This window comes from Muntiacus reevesi, chromosome 22 (assembly GCF_963930625.1).
Source record: "Muntiacus reevesi chromosome 22, mMunRee1.1, whole genome shotgun sequence".
NCBI classification, from domain to species: domain Eukaryota; kingdom Metazoa; phylum Chordata; class Mammalia; order Artiodactyla; family Cervidae; genus Muntiacus; species Muntiacus reevesi.
Genome location: NC_089270.1, coordinates 32,734,845 through 32,754,438, shown reverse-complemented (window position 1 = coordinate 32,754,438; position 19,594 = coordinate 32,734,845). Strand labels below are relative to the sequence as shown.

At 34.1% G+C, this 19,594-nt stretch overlaps 1 pseudogene; it reads right to left on the bottom strand.

The window, feature by feature from the left end:
- Nucleotides 1-2,841: 2,841 nt before the first annotated feature.
- Nucleotides 2,842-3,439, bottom strand: LOC136152933 (small ribosomal subunit protein eS8 pseudogene; annotated as a pseudogene).
- Between the last annotated feature and the right edge of the window lie 16,155 nt (nt 3,440-19,594).

Here is a 19,594-nt window from a genome sequence, read left to right as displayed (position 1 = left end):
TTAGGAGCTTAAGTTTAGCAGATGCATACTACTAAATAGATTCATGTCCATCAAGTGATGCCGTCCGACCATCTCATCCTCTGTAGTCCCCTTTTCCTCCTGCCTTCAATCTTCCCCAGCATCAGGGTCTCTTCCAGTGAGTCAGTTCTTCACATCAAGTGGCCAAAACATTGGAGCTTCAGCTTCAACATCAGTCCTTCCAATGAATATTCAGGATTGATTTATTTTAGGATTGACTAGATTGATCTCCTTGTAGTCCAAAGGATTCTAGAGTCTTTTCTAACACCACACAATTCAAAAGCATCAATTATTCAGCACTCAGCCTTCTTTATTGTCCAATTCTCACATCCATACACGACTACTGGAAAAACTGTAGCTTTGACTAGATTGATCTTTGTCGACAATGTCTCTGCTTTTTAATATGCTGTCTAGGTTGGCTCTATATTCCAAGGAGCAAGCATCTTTTAATTTCATGGCTGAAGTCACCATCTGCAGAAATTAAAGTCTGTCATGGTTTCCATTGTTTCCCCTTCTATTTGCCATGAAGTGATGGGACCCGTTGCCATGATATTAGTTTTCTGAATGTTGAATTTTAAGCCAGCTTTTTCACTCTCCTATTTCACCTTCATCAAGAGGATCTTTAGTTCCTCTTCTCTTTCTGCTATAAGGGTGGTGTCATCTGCATATCTGAAATTATTGATATTTCTCCTGGCAATCTTGATTCCAGCTTGTGCTTCAGCCAGTCTGGCATTTCTCATGATGTACTCTGTGTATAAGTTAAATAAGCAGTTTGACAATATACAGCCTTGACATACTCCTTTCCCAATTTGGAACCAGTCCATTATTCCATTCTGGGTTCTAACTGTTGCTTCCTGACCTGCATAGAGATTTCTTAGGAGGCAGGTAGGGTGGTATGGTATTCTCATCACCTCAAGAATTTTCCACAGTTTGTTGTGACCCACACAGTAAAAGGCTGTAATGTAGTCAGTGAAGCAAGAGTAGGTGTTTTTCTGCAATTCTCTTACTTTTTCTATCACCCAGTGGATGTTGGCACTTTGATCTCTGGTTCCTCTACCTTTTCTAAATCCAGCTTGAACATCTGGAAGTTCAAGAACAGCAGGTATATATATATATATATATATATTTTTTTTTTCCCCCCTCTGAATCACTGTGCTGTACACTTCAAACTATCATGATACTATAAATCAACTATACATCAGTAAAAAAATTATTGTTCTATATCTATCAATCATATATTTTTTCTTTTTCAGTCTGTTGATGTGAGAGGATACAGTGATTTTCAAATGTTGAATAAGTCTTGCATACCTGTGATAAATTCCACTTGGTTGTGGTATATAATTCTTTTTTTACATTGTTGTTTTCAATTTGCTAATATTTTATTACAGATTTTGTATCTCTTTTCCTGACAGTTATTTGTCTGTAGCTTTCTGTCTTGAATGTCTTTTGTGGTTTTGGTATAGAGTAATGCTGGCCTCTAAGAACAGGTTTAGAAAATTATTATTTCTGCTCCTTTACTCTGAAAAAGATTTTGCAGAATTGGCATAATGTCTTCCTTAAATGTTTGGTAGAATTCAACTGTGAACCCATCTGGCCCTGATGTTTTATGTTTCTGAATGTTTTTAATTATCAACTAAATACCTTAATAGACAAAAGGGTTATTCACATTGTCTTATTTCATCATGTGTGAGTTTCAGCACAATGTATCTCTAAAATAACTGGTCTATTTAACTAGGTTATAAAATATGTGCACATAGAGTTATTCATGGTATTCTTAACTTATTATTCTTTTAATGTCCATGGGATCTGTATTGATCTTTTTTATTTCTGATTAGCAGTTTTTTTTCTCTCTCTCTCTCTCTCTTTTCTTTTTTTTTTTTTTTTAAAGTTAGCTTGGTTAGAGGCTTGCCGATTTTATTGATGTTTTCAAAGTACCAGCTTTTGGTTACATTATTTTATCTATTGATTATTCTGCTTTAAATATTAATGGTTTATGCACTAATTCATTTTTTCCTTAACATCTGCTTCTGGATTTAATTTGCTCTTTTTTTTTTTCTAGTTTCCTAGGGTGGAAAACTAGATTATTGATTTTAGATATATTGCTTTTCTTTCATAATATATACATTTGATGTTATAAATTTCCTTCTAAGGAATTCTTTAACTTCAACACACAATTTTGATTTATTTTCATTTAGTTCAAAATATTTTAAATTTTTCTTGAAGTTTTTTCTTTAATTCACATATTTTTTAGAACAGTGTTATTTAATCTTCATGTATTTTGAGACTTCCTCTTTTCTTTATTTTCTGTTACTGATTTTTAATTTAATTCCACTCTGGTCTATGAGCAGATATAGTAAGATTTCTCTTCTTTTACATTTCTTAAGATATATTTTATGGCCCAGAAAATCTATCTTGGTGAATAAAATATACCTTTGAATAGTCCGCCCATTATTTTATACTTTATCAGGAATTAGCAGCAATCCTCTACTATAAAATTTTTTAAAGAAATTAATTTTCTACAAATATTTTTCTACAATAATAAATCAATATATTTATTTATTGATTAAGATATTTCCTAGAGTTTTTCAAATATCATGTTCAGTCATCTTGAATGTTCATATGGTAAATGTTTTAGTGGTGACCCTTGAAAATTATACATCCCAATAACATGTTAACAGTATGTATTTGGGCCTAAATGTGTATTTGGGCCATTGACTCATCATGCTTTCTTTTTTTTTTTTTTTTTTTTTTTGAACATGGCATAGACCAGTATACGGCTTTATTAGATGAGCTAAGACAGGAGGGGAGAGGGTTTATTTGCCTTTCCGGGCCTTGATCTTCCTCAATAGAACTCGAGCTCTTTTCCCTCTAGCACATAGCCGTCTGCTCGGCCACACTGGCCTGGTCTTGAAGTGATGCATGCAAGAAGCTTGCCCTGCTGGAACTGCTCCTCTAGAAGACTGCTGATTTTCGCATTCTTTTTCCTCTCATCGTATTTCTTCTGAATGTTCTTTGATCGTTTCTTGTTTAAAATCTCTTCCTCCTCAGGAGTCAGCTTGGCCCCCTTCTTGCGGCCCAGGGGCAGTGCATAGTGGGCCTCGTACCACTGTCGGTACGGCGTGCTGTCGACGGGAACAATACAGTTCTTCTCCAGGGTCTTGGTACGGACCAGTTCCTTGTTGGATGCATTACAGACAACATCGATTATTCTTATCTTGCGTGTACAACACTCGGAGCCCCAGAAGTTCCCCACGTCCAGCCTCAAGGCCCGGAACTTCTTGTTGCCTCCCCGCACACGGACTGTGTGTATGCGGCGGGGGGCCAATCTTTGTGCTGGCAGCGGGGCGTCCCAGCTCATACTTCCGCTTCCTGTGGTAGGGCTTTCTCTTGCCCCCGGTCTTAGGACGCTTGTGCCAGTTGTCCCGAGAGATGCCCATCGCTCGGCGCTGGCTGGTCATCAGGCTTTCTGTATTTACCTTTTTTTTTTTTTCAAAAAGACCTTGAAAACTAAAAATTACACCATTTTTTTGTTCTTAGCTAAATTTAAGTTACCACCATAAATCAAATTTTTAAGTGCATTTTAACATAGTACCAATGATAAAAATTAGAGTATGGTAAAGCCACATATTTTTAAATAATTACAATATTAAACAGCTTCATTAAGTTGAGTAAGATATAATTTTCTTTGAGGTGTATAATTATAATAGTAATAATGAGTAAGAACTATGTAATAGACATTGTCCTATGTGTTTTATATTAAATATTTTTAACTAACAAATTATATTATTATTTCCTTTCTATAAGATATGAATCTATCTTATGAGAACCTTATTCAAACTATATCCTTAGAAATTGTAAACCTTATGTTCTAACCCAGGTTATATGACTGGAGTACCCAAGTTCTAAACACTCATATACTATAGACATATATATATATATATATATATATATACACACACACTCATATACTACTTCATACTTAAAAGGAATGAACCATAATATTTAGATCAAGATGATGGAATAGGAGAACACAGAACTCACCTCTGCCCATAAACAAATAAAAAACAACAACAACATATGGAACAATTCTCATTGAAATCTTACTGGAGACTGACAAAAAGAATCTAGAAGTAAAAGAACTAGAGATATTATCAAAGTACAGTATTTCATTTTCTTTGTCCAAAATAGTGAGGCAGCAACACAAAATTCATAATATATATAGGAAACTTTATCTAAAAAATGAAGCAATAGACATACAGCTCCCAATAGTGGTCAGTTAGTGACATTTATTAGGGCAAAAGAGTATATAAACGCCATCAATTTTTTCATTCACTTTCACTGAAATTGATACAGTTTAATCAACAGATTCTCTCCAATGAGAAGCTTACTACTGAACCCATGGTTTATATTTTGTATGCTTATTTATCTGTTAGTGACACTTATTAGGGCAAAAGAGTACAAATGTCAAAAAATATTGCATTCACTTCTACTTAAATTGATTCAGTTTAATCAACAGAGTCTCTCCAATAAAAGGCTTTGTACTGAACCCTTGGCTCATATTTTGTATTCATATTTAACTTTCAGATGGTTTTGATAATTACTCTATGGGAAAAACATAATATTTCTTGCCATCTCCAACTGTTCTCTGATTATATTGAGTTTTCTTAACCTTCACTGCTGCATTTGGTCTTTTAGAGTTTTGAAATATGTTTTAGTTTTTTTCATTAATTTATCTTGTCAGCCTGTCATAAATTAATTCTTTTCTATTTCTCTTTCTGAATCTAATTCTTTATTGTACACTATAGTTCATTTTTAAGTGACTTGAAACAAGAAAGAGCAATTAATCTGTATGGAATTTAAATGTTATACTTCTAAGATAAACTTGTTTTTCAGGGTTGTAAATTTTTCTGTTGGTGTAAGTTACACATTATTTTAAGTTGTCAATCTCTTTCATGTCATTAGGTCATTGTTCTGAAGTCTGTAGAATTTTTCTATTTTTATTGAGCAAAACCCTGTATCCCCCTCCAAACACAAAGACCCTCCATGTCCCCTGCCTCTTGTTTGTGGAAAAGTTAAAGTCTCCCAGGCCTCCCTGAGTCACAAAAGAGTGCACTCAAGAAGTTCATGATTAGGACAACTGAGTCACAGAACTTTTCAGGGTCTGATGCACATTCCTGAGTAGATGGTAAAGAATCTGCCTGCAATGCAAGAGACTCGGGTTTGATCACTGGGTCAGGAAGATTCCCTGGAGAAGGGAATGATTAATTACTACATTATTGTTGCCTGGATAATTTCTTGGATAGAGGAGCCTGGCAGGCTACAGTCCACGGGATCCCAAAGAGTCAGACAAGACTGACTGACTGTAACCAGTACCAGAGGGAACAACTAATTGCATGATGACCAGCCAGTAGCCATGACATAAGCTGCTCCATCATGAGCAGTACTGAATCTGTGATTAGAACAATTCCTAGAACTGGACTCAAGAGAATGAGATTAACATTATTGCAGGCAATAATCTATATTTTTGTGGGCATCAAAATATTGCAGCTTTCTCTACCCATATATGTAAGTGGGCAACTAAAATTGTCAGCAAGAGATGCTACAGACCCATGTTAACATCTTCTATGCTAAGAATACGGCTCCATATGTCAGTATGAAGAAGTTACAAGTGATGGATCCTCACTCTTAATCATGTAGAAATGGAATGATAGTTGAACATGGGGAATTAAAAGCAGCTCTTTTGCCCCTTAACTGTTTTCTCATTTCTGTTCTCTAACCTTGAAAAAACCTAATTTTATGAATGAGTTCACTAGGTTATTTATCTCCTGACTTATGCTCTCCTGAATGCACACCATGCCCTGCATAACCTGTTGATTTTTTTCCCTAGATTAAAACAAGTAAGAATGAAGAATTAAAAATTAAAGAATGACTAGCTCTCTACCCTCAGCAGTCCCCTTAGCAATCCTGCAGGCAGAATATATGGCAGAAAAAAAAAATCTGAAGAAAGCAGCAGCCAGTGTGCATGAAATGAAGAATGATGCAGAATCCAACCTCCTGCCCCTTTCCCTGTTTCTCCTTTAAAAAACTGTCATGGTTGAGCAGAATCTTTGGAGTTGGCCTCAGAACAGGAGTCCACTTTCTCTCCCCAGATTTCTGGCTTTTCTGAAAAAAGCAACCTACCTTTCTACAAACACTTGTCCTTGATCATTGGCTTTTGAGCAGCAAGCAGCTGAACCTGAGTTCAATAACAACCATCCTGCATTATTCACTGGCTTTTATGTTATAGAAATTATTTTATATAATTTACAACAAAAGAAAACTTTCTGCCTTGTTTTTCCTCCTGTCATATCCCTAGAGTTTTACAAAAATTTCTTCCTGTTTTCCAAATTTAAGGACTCATTCTGCTTTATCATCCTTATAATTATTTACTACCCCCTTTCAGATATGCAAATAGTCAAGGTTAACAATTTGTCTATTTTCCTAATTCTTCTGTAATCCCACTTTTTTTCCGTTTACCTTAACCTTGCCCCAAGGTTTTAACTTCATTAAAAATTAATAAACAGAAAACCTTTAAACCTGGGCAGTTTGACATGAGAGGGGTATCTATGAATAAGTACATAGTTATTCTTGGAATGTTCTTACTAACACTGCCATTTTGTATGTATGAAATTCCTTTCTTTCAGCTCCGGCAAATATAATCCAACATCCCACTTCTAGTGGGAAAAAGAAGGGAGAATAGTGTGAGGTGGTGACTGGGAAAGCAGCAACAGGGTGTAGGTGGTTACACAGTTGGAATCACTTTTGGATACCACAAAACTGTAAGTACCCCTTTACCTTTTTCACACTGTTTTTTAAGTTACCTCAATAACCAGGAGTCTAAAGAGACCTCATGGAGACCTAATATCCCAGGAGTCTTATTTTATCATTCATTTAGAAGTCAATACAAGCACCTAATGTGTTAGATGATTTCTCAGTAAATACTTAACGTGGTGTTGCTGCTCAGTCACTGAGTTGTGGCAAACTCTTTGTGACCCCACGGACTGCAACATGCCAGAATCCTCTGTCCTTCACTTAAGGTACCCAGTAACAATATCAAGGTGAACTTTTTAACTATCATGAGAAGATAATTTAAAATCTGAATCAATCATTCTAACAAATAAGGGAAATTCACCATAGAGACCATGAACTTCTATAATGGAGGGGCTATCCGTCTCTTTAATTGCCTGTAGTACATTATTGACTTCATAAATACACTATTTTCATGAGAGATATTTATTATTAGTGTCTTGCTTCTAACTTACCTTTGCTATATTGAAATGAAGAATAAAACAAAATATTAAACTTGGAATTCGAAATGGGCCTCAGAGGGACAAGACTGCTCACTAACAATCTGACTTCTACAAATAATTGAAAAACTATAAACATATTAAAGGAAAAAGAATGAACATAAAGCAAGCAGTGAGAACAATCTAAAGGATTTGAAGATGTTTTCTAAACAGAGTTACACGCTAAGAAAGTGTGGTTTTGATGTGTAATATGTTGTTTGGCCTACAAAAGATATTTGTGGTCATTTCAAATCAAACAATCAGATGGCATCGGGGAGAACTGCAGTATTTACAAAGGAATTTTAAATCATCTAATAACCTCTGCAGACTTTTAGAAAGTATTATAAAATGTTTTGCTAAATGTGCAACATACACATGTTTATTCTAAATATTCTTTTTTAAATGTAACAATCAGTGGTGATTTTACAGTTAACAACTGGCACAGCCCAAACACTGTCCAATCAGAACACATTAGGGAAGAGTTTTATAGACCCAGCGGTGTCAGTGAATCCTTTAGTTCATAGATTATGCTGAAGTTTACTGGGTGCAGGGGAGGGGTGGTGGCATCTATGGTAGTGAAGGATTCTCAGGGTGTGGAGTTTTAGCAACAAGCATAAAATCATTTCAATGCTATAACTGTGTCTATGTGCATCAACTAAATATCAGCCCTGCTAATAATTTTAGTAGTTATTAAAAGGCTGCTTCGGATATAAATGCATTTCTTCCTTGACAGTCAAAATATATGTGTACAGTAAATCATCACTACATAGAACTGATTTTTTTAAAGTAATACATTTTGGCATTTTGAAGCTTAAAGAGTTTGGTCTCAACAAGCATCTAAATCCTTAAACTTAGAGTATGGGTTAATAAAAAAATATGATGGATGAGTTGTGTGTATGTCAGCTAAACATATATATTTCATACACATATGTATGTTTTATATACACATATATAGTTGTTTTTCTCTGTATAGCTTACACACATATATTATATGATACATGTGAGATATGTATATCACACACACAAACATCACTGATTTAAATCAAAAGTGTAATCCCCACACTGGTTCCTGCCAGAATTACATAACTTTTAGAAAGAAAATACTCAGATTTTCCACCTTTGATTTCTTACTTTCATTTTCAATGGTTTCTCATTTTAAGCTAATCAGAATCTGTTAGCAGAAAAAATAAATCAGAATGCATTATTAGCATGTTTTATAGCAAAATGTATAATAAATACTACTTTAAAGTTTCTCAAATATAAAGCATGTCAATGTAATTTTATCTGTGATAGAATAATACTGTAAAAACCGAAGGGGGGATAAAAAAAACACGAGAATTTTATCTAAGAAAGAAAAGGCAAGATACAGTTTTGCTTAACAACATCCTTAGCAATTTGAGCACTATCACAAGTGGCATACTCATGAGGATAAAATGTTTTTCCTAGATGAACAAAATTCTATTTCATATTTTGAAATACATAAATTATTTTTAAAGAATTAGAAGTAAATAGAAAAAGCCTGTGTCATGTTATACAGGAACAATGTAGATCTAGATTGTCTCCTCAGAGACTGGAAGACTGGAAAATTCATTTCCCACACCCACCTGCCGTCAGAGGTCAGGTTCACATTCCAGTTAATGACACAAAACTTATCCAAGAACTGAGAACGAGAAACCATTACTCTGCTCTAATAGTAAAAGGTACACACAAGGGTGGAAGGTATCTAGGAAGATTGCAGTAGCTTCAGGAGTGGTCCTGAAAAACCACTTATTTTGGCATTACAGGGAACAGAGATCACTAGCAATTTCCTATAATTTTAACAATTGCTGATTTCCTCATATCCAGACCACTAAGGTGATCTTCTCTGGACTTTACTCCCATTCTACCAAAGTTTTTAAAGTATATAATCTATCAAATCCCTTCCCAATAAAATGCCTAACTGGTTTCTATTCTCTAATTTTACTAATAAGTATAAACATTTTTAAAATAATACATATTTCTTAGGATTGTAGTGAGACATATATGAGATTAAAGCATTCGACACAGCATCTGTGCTATTATTTTCATCACTATTATTTTACCGTTGATTGAAACTCCTTCCTGACCCCAACTTCTCTGACTAGACACATATCACAATCAGCAACTGTGCCTAAGAGAAAGAAACTGACTTCCCATATTCAAGATTTCTAAGAATAGTTTCATCAGCTGCAACTGAAACCACCTTGAAATTGAAAGTGGAGTCTTTGCGACCCTATGGACTGTAGCCCGCCAGGCTCCTCCATCCATGGGATTTTCCAGGCAAGAATACTGGAGTGGGTCGCCATTTCCTTCTCCAGGGGATCTTCCCGACCCAGGGATCGAACCAGCTGTATATTGCAGGCAGATTCTTTACCGTCTGAGCCACCAGGGAATCCCACCATAATAGAGGGATAATGACATGTAAATGATATAATGTATTTAATCATCTGGGATACCCAGTAGAGTGCTGGTCCATAGTAGGCTCTCAATTATAATTACTTTCTCTTTCCCATAGGGCTTTTCATATTATTGTACATATTTCAAACTGGTGTCCTTGTAACAATGTCTGTTTGGTAACTGCCTCCGGCATCTCCCAATTCTCATCTACATTGCATTCTATTGTCAAATTAATCTTCCTACAGAAGTCTTCGGAGTATGATATTCCCACTGTGAGAAATTTTCAAATACCCACAGAATAACTTTTTGCCTTTCTCCACAGGAATTCAAAGTTCTGCATACTTTATCTACTTCATTCCTCATTTTTCTAGTACAACTGCATTAATTGACATTCAGTGGTAAGTCCTATACTTTGGATTTCTGCCTTTACTGTTTGTCCTTCTGCCTAAAGAGAATTTCTCCCCATCTTTATCAACTGTAATTATATCCATCTTCCAAAGTTGTTCAAATCTCATGTTGGTTATAAGGCCATGGCCAAAGGGAACCCTTTCTCCTTCTAACTTCCTTTATGGTTGAATTGATTATAGCTTTCCTTATGTCACAGTAATTTGTATATTTTCTTGTATTCCAGTTAATTATCTCAGCTGTTCTACCATGAGACAGACGTGAGAACTAGGTTTAAATCCTGGTACAAGAAATGAAACATAGTTAAGACCATTAGCTAAAATTAATACCAGGGTTAAGCTTTCATGTCTTCTACCTCCTGGAAGCTTTATTACATAACAGGTTTGTTTAAATCTCTGTTTTTATCTTTAAAATAGATAAAATAGTATATGATAGCCTTAAATTCCATATGTTAATCAATCAATAAATGGTTCATTTTCTTTTCCTTATTAGATTTCTTCTAAAACCTGATGTTAGATAAAACATATGTTTTCATTAGGAGTCCATTTTATAATCTATAGTATGCTTTGACACTGTAGACTTAGTATGTGTTGCATGAATATATATAAATTGTAGTCATTACAATACGTTTATACTGAATTTCATTAGCAGCTTACCCCTTAGATCAGAAGGGCTTCCTTAGTCTTTGTAAACTCTGAGAATTTCCTATCTCTAGGCTGGTTGGCTGTACACTTTTGTTTATTTTTAACATTGGCTCTTCTTATTTTAATTTCTCCAAATAAGATATTTCTTTTAGAATTCATGTGCCAACAGACTATTCATTTCTCCTGTCTTCGTATTCCCTGTGTTTCTCAGATTATCTGACTGTTCACTTTCCTATATGTAAAGCAGTAATCTCATTGGTCTAGCTGACCAAAGAATCACCTTGGTACATGTTTACCAAACAGAACATTAAATACTACTTCAAAAGGGAAAGTACATTATTCTGCTAAAGGAGAGAGATGCTTTCAATCACACATGAGCATTTTGCTTGGTTAGGGATTTTTATGTCCAGAGTAACCTGAAAGGGCAGAGTATTTCTCATGCCAAATTTTATAGGACACAACTGACCAATTAAAAAACAAAGGCGTCAGCATTTGTGTGTCCCTTTAGGAGGCATGATGTCAGCAAGTTATTCTTCACTGCAGAGTTTTAACACACCATTAGGCAGCATCCGTGGCCAAACTGATGTTGCTGTGACTTTTCTTTGCTGTTCCCAGCACCTTTGAACCCTAGATCAGCAAAAGGACATCCAAAGCCCTTGTAATCATAGAAAGTAACAAGGTTCATTTGGAAGAGCAGTGGACCTGGAATTAGATTACTTATTCAATTTTTCAACATTATTGATCAATTACTGTATTATAGCTCTTGGGGAAATTCCAAATCACGAATGTGTAACAGATCATAATAACTTGGGGAGAAGGAAGAAACAGATATAAAAACAAGCAACTTGAACTGAATGCAGAAAGTGAGATATGGCAAAAATACTACAATTTGCCCAGATGTCAGAGATTTTATGAGCCTATTCTCTATCTGACTTGTTATAGTTTTTCCACTCACTTAACCATTATTACTCTGGAGTTAATCTGCTAGATATGAACTAGATCAAGGTCCTTCTTCACATCCATTCATCTTAACAAGTACAAAACTAAAGTCTTTACCATCACCTAAGAAACTTTCATCTTCATTTAACTATATTACTACCAATAAATGGTATTCCACTATCTCTTTGGGACAAATTTTAGTTAACAGAATTATCTGGGGCCATTTTCTTAGCAAGTCTCATAACATGTGTACAATTATTACAAGTACATGTTTTACCACAGACTGTAATTGAATCACTATTTCATTTTTCACCATTTCAGACTCAAAGAGCAGTCTCCTTTAAACATTCCATAACTTGTCCCAAAGATAAGCAAGTTGTTATTAGTCCTAATAAAGATCACTACAGATTAATCACTATATAAAATAAATAAAAGAATAGTATCCAAACAGAAAAGCTGGGAAAGACTTTAAAAATAAAATTTCAAAATAAGAAATATAACAAGTCAATAAGTATATTTGTTAAAATCCCACCAGTAATCAAATAGAAAAAAACAAAGTAAATCAAATGAATGACTGTTTTCACTGTTTTCACAAGGATAATTTCCACTATTCTTGCTCATATACTTTTTCTAGGAGCATTACCTCATATTGGAAATTTCATGTACCAAAATTTTGATTTTAGAAAGTAATCCAAAAGAAAAATTACACATGTAGAAAATGTTTTGTACAAGAATGTTCTTATCAATAATAATAGTTTAATAATAATATATAGTAGTGACCAATGACATTTATTAGAAGAATCTGGCATTATACAATGTACTTATTTATATTACCTAACTATAATTTTAAAAAACTGAAAACCAACTGTAAGTACAAAAGGGCTGTTTTGCATGTAGAAAATTTTTAAAAATATAAAATCTGCTAAAATTATCTTTTTTTAAACCACTGCACTCTGTACTGTCAATTCTAAATGTCACTTATAAAGTGCTCCTCTACAAAAATCTTTATGTTCTCAACAATTACTATGATTACCACTAAAATTTAATGATATAGATATCAAATTAAGAATTTAAAAATCATTTGTTATTTTAGAAATATTCCTTTTGTGTCATGTTAGTTTTGCAATTCCCAGTTATATAGCCAGCCTCCAACACACAGACTCAGCTATGAGTATTTATTTATAGACTCATTACCTAATGATTTAAAATCATTGAGTTCAATTCAGGTGTAGGTTGTGACTCCAGCTCTTGTGATACTACCTATTCCTATATTTACACATTAGTTTTAAGTAAACAATGATAGTAAAGTAATTGTAAAGAAGAAAATGCAGAACTAAAGTTACTTCAATTCTGTTATTTTAAACTCCTTTGGAAGGTACTGGTAAGGTAGATTTCATTTTGAATTCTCCTCTTGGCTTATAGACAGCTATCATTTCACTGTGCATTCATATGACCTCTAAACTCATCATGAGTGCTCCACGCTCACAACCTCATCTAACTCTAATTAATATCTCTCAAAAGCCCTGTCTCCAACTAGCCTTGCATGGAGGTTTAGGACTTCAACATATGACTCACTATGGGGGGTTGGGGGGGAGGCAGGGAAGGGGAACAAACATGCATTGCATAACGCATACCAGTTTAGGAGAAATGGATTTATAGTCTACTTGTGCTGTAGTCAAAGTATATTTTCAGCTTCATTGAAGTAAATTAATATGTAATCCATTGTTGTTTGCATAGATCATTGCTGATTAAAAAGAGTATGCAGATTTTTCTCAGTCTAACAGTTTTCTGTAATTGTAATGTCTGTACCACATTGCTTTTTTCACCCTGTTGTCTGATGATATTGATTATACATGTCATGTTTAGTCACTCTAATGAGATTGAATGAAAGCTATGTTCAGAAATGACACAGCACATCACATATTCTCTTATATGTGGTCAAGTATATTTGAGAATTTGTTCTTCACAGGTTAATGCCCAAGGACTTTGACAAAAGGGAATTGAAATCATTGATGTTTTTCTCATTGTGGGTTGAATTACAATTCAAGCTAGTACAGAAGACCACATTAATCCTTAAGAGTTTCTTAGGGTAGCCTATATCAAAAGAGATATGTGACATATGTATATATTGCTAAAGATATTTAGAGCACCTGTCATAACATGAAGTTTAAATTAAAATATAGGAATCAGAGCTTTTAGCAAAGGATGTACTCTGTGACATCACTTTTGTATGACTAATTTTGACAGTTCAGAACTTTCTGAAACCAAACACGGATGATCATGGAAAAAGCCCAGAGGCTTTTGAATCAAATGAAATTAAGCCTCAACACTGCTGGGAAGTAGATGCATCTTAATCTTTTAGATTAGAGAAGAGTAAAATGGAGGCTGAAACATGTTAAATGAATTGCTCAAGGCCACTCATTAAAAGCATCACTGGCCTTTCTGAAGTATTTTATCAGATGAAAGCCAGACTAATTCCATGATTTTATTATACCCATTGTGATTAGCCAGTTAGTAGATATTTTCTTTTATCTGGAAAAATTGTAGATTTACAACTTTGTTTGTAGTCTTGAAAGGCTGGAGAGTGAGACAGGAACACAAGTTTATGCCCTAGAGTATTTTCAGGGTCTAGAAACTACATATCTTGTCTCCCTATTCCCGATACCAATAACATGTCTTCCAAATTAATGTACTTATATTGATGGAAGTAAAATTCTACTATTTTGACCAGAAAAAATATTTAGTATGTTCTCTCACTTTGTTGTTTTCCTTTGCTACACACTGAGGAGAAGTTAGCCCTCTTTCTACAAGTTAGGGAATCTTTTCATTACTTTAATGTAGTAAAAGGGAATCAGGCTTGGGTAAATTTCTGTGTTTCTGTTTAATGGTGGATTTAAGTATGCCAGTAGATAGCTTTAATGTAATTCCTATGGAGTGTATTTTATGGTTTAACAAAGATGAAATATTGGGGTATAATCATTATGGTTTACTTAAAGGGAACTTCAGTGGTAACACCCTATAGAAGCATCTCAGGATAAACTAGAACTTATAAGACTAGACCAAATGCCATGAAATACATTAGGAAACAATTCTCCATAAGTTTTTAAATCTTTCTCATATTTTATTGACTCTAAAAATAATCAAATTCTTTAAAATAAGTCTGTTTTAAAGACTTTGAAAGAATTCCAAACAGAATGTTTTAAATAATTTCAGTTGTTATAGTTTTATATTAAGAGCTCCTGAACGTATTTTTCAGTTTTCCCAGTCCAAACTTAATGATCCCTGCTTGCTAAAAGTAATCATGTCTGCCTGGAATATATCTCAAAGAGATTTTAAATATTCCAATCAAGTACTTCCATCAAATATTCATTCTCATATGCTGAATTCACTGTAATGTTATTATAAAATGGACAGAAAAGTATCTTTTGCAGCAGTGCAGTGGCAGTACATTTCAGTTCCCATCAAATCTACATTACCATTTCTAGTCTAAGTCTCAGAGTAGAGAGAGACTAATTGTTTCTCTTACACAGAGAGCAAAGCATGCCCAAAGGCATTTAGGAAATCCCAATCAGAAATTTTATCATGATTTACAAGAATCAATATCTGGTGATGTATAACATTGTGGTTTCCCAGGTGGCATCAGTGGTAAAGAAACCGCCTGCCAATGCATTAGACATAAGAGACATGGGTTCATTCCATGGGTCAGGAAGATCCCCTGGAGGAGGGCAGGGCAACCCACTCCAGTATTCTTGCCTGGAGAATCCCATGGATAGAGAAGCCTGGTGGGCTATAGTCCATGGGGTCGCACAGAGTCAGACACAACTGAACCGACTTAGCACGCACAGCACGCATAATATTATTGTATAACTCTACCTCTGTGGTATACTATCAGTACAGCATATGTCAGTCAATAGAACTCATTTTCAGTTTGTTAAGGGTCATGTAATTCCACCTGCATCCCCAAATTACTCAGAAAACATTATTAGTAGCACTAATACACCCTAAAATGTAATACACCATTTTTACACATAACAAACCAGACTTAGTACTTTATCAAATTCAATACTTTTAGTTTGTATTACTGCAGATAATAAGCTGTGTTTAAAATTTTAAAGCTCACATCAACTATTAACTCCATTTAGCAAATGTTTGCTTACATCAAATAATATAGAAAGTCTTCTTCAAGTAGCTCTTATTGAGAAAATCAGGGTTTCTTTGGGACTACAAAAATAATTTGAGTTAATAAAAATGTCTGAACTTAAAAAAAATTGTTAGTCATATTTCCTATATTTGAAATTGTGGTATTGTTGAAATATCATATGTAATATTAATAGCATGTTGTTTTATGTACAAAATGGGAAGCATGGTGAACTAGACAGAATTATCAAGTATTAATTTTAAAACTGGCAGGCCAGGGGATAGATTAGTCATCTTTTAGCTACAGCAATTTGGCAAAGCATTTTGTAGATTAAGGAGAAATAATCTCAAATTTTACCAGCATCCCAAGAACCATATTTTGGTTATATAGTGAATTACTATTTGTTGTAGTAATATTCAATAATGGTCACCACAAACACTGAATGAGCAAATATTAGAATCATTACTCACAGAGGAAATAAAGGATTAGGTTCCTGTGAGCTGTTGGTCACAACATTTCATCAACCAAACAATGCAAAACTTTGTTTTATGGGTATTTCTGTGTTATGACACTTTATTTAATATATTGTTGATTCATTAACTTTGAGTTCATGACCAACAGCACTTTAACTCATGCCAGAAACAAAATTTCTTTTCTCCATAGGACACACCACAGCCTTCCAACGTTTAGGAACACTAAATACATTTCAACAATGCTCAGGTTCCATTTGAAACAGCAAAATCACCAACAAAAACAAAAGGTAAGAAATGTGGCACTAAACAGATCATAGAAGACAGTTGTTTGCAGCATGAGCTGCAAGAAGGCAAATCATTTCCTTGTGTGACTTCAGTAGAATTCGTGCCATAATTTGACTGGAGTTTTCTACCACTTTGTATGTACAAACATCTACAAAGGATCCAGGAAAACCTATCCTTACAAGGATTGGTTTTAGGGTTATAAATAGCAAGGGAATTCTTAATACAGAATCCATGAATAAGGATGATCAACTGCGTAAACATTGGATTTGTACAAGCAATTTTAGTAGGTTTTGTGCTTTTCTTAACAGTCATGTATATGATAATTGAAAGTCTTTTTACATCCTATAATGATATCATTCAAGCATTTGTGAAGTGCTTTTGCTAATGCTAGTGTGAAAAACCTATCCCACAATCAATAACAGTGTATTAGATGTTAAATGTGATAAAACACAAGGTAAAAAAAAAAATCTTGCTTCTCATTTAGGGGAAAACACTTTATAAAATATTAGAGATAATGATGAGAACACTTTAAAAGTATTTAACTTGCTATCATAATTGTATATTTATGTGCTCTGAGACTACATCAACCCAGGTTTATATAAATATTTATTTGAAAGTTAGTCATGAAAAAAAAAGAATTCATGAATAATTTATTTTTTCAATTATGGAAGGTCTTCAGAAGTACATGCCTAATATAAAATATAACAGTCTTATATATGTGCAAATCAATAATTTCTGTACCCTACACTGTATACATTTGGTCATGTTTCCACTTACTCATTCAAAATCCTTGAGAATACAATGCAAATGACACATGATACCTGTCTTTATGAGGCACACAATTGAGTAATAAGGTCAAATAAGTAAGCAAAGAAGTAAAATATGATAAAAGATATTATGAATTTATACACACAGGCTTCGACTTCATAGGAATTAGGGTGGAGCAGAGATAATGGTTATGAAAATGTTTTGCAGAAGAACAGACACCTGAGCTGAGCTCTGAAGAGTGAGTGTGAGTTAAACAGACAGCAATGCAACAGTTGAGAGGGATGACAAACGCACTAAGCCAGTACCACTTATAAATTTATAAGAATCAAAAAGAACTTAAGTGTCAAACATGGAAACAGAAAGAGATGACGCTGCAGAGGTAAACTGTATAAAAATCATGAAGAAATGTGCTTGCCTGTTTGGTCAAAATACTTGAAGAAAATAACATAGGGATATTGCTGAATTTCAAGCAGAGAAGTGACATGTTACTTGTGATAGTTTTTAAATATGGCCCCGAATTCTTTGACATTATCCTATGACTGCTTGACCACTATAACAGAATATAGCATAAGTGAGGCTCTACCAGTTTCTAGGTATTTGCCTTTCTAAGCAATGTCTCCTTCTTGACTCTGGGGACAGATGTTCTTAGAAACCAGCCACCATCTTTAAGGAACTCCAAGTCCAGAAAACCCCATGTGGAAAGGAATTAAAGCCCTTGACCTTCAGCTGAGCTTCCAACTATAACCAAATTGCCAGCCATGTGAATGAGCCATTTTGGAAGTTATTTTCGAGCCTTTAATTGAGTGCCCCACTGATACTGTGTGAAGTAGAGATGGGCCCTTCCTTCCAGTCCCTAACAAAATTGCAGATTAACGAGCTAAGCAAATTATTGATCTAAGGCCTTGAATTTTGGGGTGGTCTGTAATGTAGCAATGGGTAATTAGAAAAATAAGACTTGTTTTTACAAATATGACTGATAATATTTGCAGTATGGAAGTAAGATCGGGAAAGACAAAACTACAGATAGGAAAGTTACCTGAAAGATCACTCAAAGATACAGATAAGAAATGTTGATGGCCAAAACCTAAGGACAGGAGTGGGGACCACTTACAATAGTGAACTATATTTTTTACCATAAGTCAATTTTATGTAGGTAAATTATACATTAATAAAACTTAAAAAAATAAAATACTCAGCTTTATGACTTAGGTACTTATATGGATAATGTTGATGTTTATGTGAAAATTGCATAAAGAAATCTCTTCCTTGAACTTTTGTTTATTTTCCTGCCACTGTAAATGGTTATTCTGCCAGTAAAAATCTTGGTGAGGCTTGATAATTAGTCATCAATATGATGTACAATATTTCCATACAGAATACCTGCATTTCAGGCATGCTACACTGGACAATATTAAGTTGTCTCATGTTTCACTTTTATTAGAATATTGGTCTGAGAAAACATATTAGTGAGATATTTTATAGTATATGCAGGACATTCACTTCCTGTTTACCCTAGATTTTTTTATTTAGGCCAACTGCTAATATGTGCTGAATTGTATTAACCTAAAATTCTTTCCTTCAGTTAACTAACTTTGCTATATACTCAAGTTATAGTAAAGGGCTAAAACACTTAAACAAAGCATAGTATTTCATTTATTTTAAAGATTTATTAAAGACACTTCAATACATTATTCCAGTTATTACCTACATGAAAAAAAGAAAAAAACTACTCATAAATCAAAATAGTTACTTACATGAGAAAAGTGATTCACCCTGTTTTTTATGTATAATATAAACAATGTATTTGACCAGATTTCCTTTTGTTCCTTTGCCGACCAGGAAGTTCAGACTGAATTGTGGCTCAAATTTAGTGATTACATTGAAACAGTAAATTGCATGTCTATATGCTCACTTTAAACCTGTATTCAATCATCCATTGTAGATAATCCTGATTTTTATTTACTTTTCTTCAGGTAATTGTGTTATATTAGAATTTTCTTAATAGAAGCCAAATCTTGTTGGCATCAACAGAAAAAGAAAATGTGAAGTAAAAATCTCAGGTATATGTGGAACCAGAGATTTAAATTTGTTAAGCTACCTTTTTTTCCTATTCCTTCTCCTTTCTATGACCTTGCTTCATCTTGTCTACATGTGGAAAACAGAATATTCCTACCTCACAGATAC